We start from the raw sequence: 1,089 nt of genomic DNA on the forward strand, positions 1-1,089 counted from the left end.
AGGATACACAGAATTTGTGTATTATTTCTTACAACTGCAGGTGGATTTGGAGTTATCTCAAAATAAGATTAATTTAAAGAAAAGTTTTTATTTTTTTATTTTTATTTTTATTTTTTGGTTCATAACTCCACTTTTTATTTCCCATAGGATTTAAAAGACAAATACATTAAAAATAACAAATCTGTGTTAATGGGTACACATGTATAAAGATGTAATTTTTTGGCATATTTTTTCAGAACTTATTGTCATGTTTTCACCATCAAAACTTAGGATCTTGGTCTTTCCTTCTTGCCTTTGTAAGAGGCCAAAAGAGAGACACTGGCTATTTTGACAACCTTAAAACGAACTCTAAGAATGTCACTGACAGCATGACATTTGTGACCAAATCCAGCAACCAGAACCTCATCATTTTCCTCCATAAAATTCAAACAGCCATCATTGGGTACAAAGGCTTTGACTTTTTTTGCCATTCTTGATCATCTGGACCCTGACACAAGACCTGACGGCAGAATTTGGCTATTTGGCTTCAATCCCTCCTTTTTCGAGCACAATTACCTTTGCATGGGAAGCACCTCTAAAAGGGCTGGCCTTCAGGGCTGTGCCCAAATGGATGTTCTTGTACTGTTTATCATGCCACTTCTGATCTCTTTGGTGGCTATGGAACCTCCTGGCAGTACAAAGACCGCGACACCTGCTCATCTTTTTTTTTTTTTTTTTAGAGTTTTAGAGATGGTGATGATTTGTGATTTATTTTTTATTTATTTATTTTTTAAATTTTATTATGTTATGTTAGTCACCATACAATACATCATTAGTTTTTGATGTAGTGATCCACGATCCATTGTTTTCGTATAACACCCAGTGCTCCATGCAGTACGTGCCCTCCTTAATACCCATCACCGGGCTAACCAATCTCCCCTCCCCCCTCCCCTCTAAAACCCTGTTTGTTTCTCAGGTCCATAGTCTCTCATGGTTCATCTCTCCCTCCAATTCCCCCCGCCCATTTTTCCCTTCCTTCTCCTAATGTCTTCCATGTTATTCCTATGTTCCACAAATAAGTGAAACCATATGATAATTGACTTTCTCTGC

The 1,089-nt window shown here is 37.2% G+C and overlaps 1 pseudogene; it reads right to left on the reverse strand.

Annotated features, from left to right (window-relative positions):
* Positions 1-266: 266 nt before the first annotated feature.
* On the reverse strand, positions 267-699 carry LOC116629602 (annotated as a pseudogene).
* Between the last annotated feature and the right edge of the window lie 390 nt (positions 700-1,089).

Source organism: Phoca vitulina, unplaced genomic scaffold (assembly GCF_004348235.1).
Source record: "Phoca vitulina isolate PV1807 unplaced genomic scaffold, GSC_HSeal_1.0 scaffold1690, whole genome shotgun sequence".
NCBI classification, from domain to species: domain Eukaryota; kingdom Metazoa; phylum Chordata; class Mammalia; order Carnivora; family Phocidae; genus Phoca; species Phoca vitulina.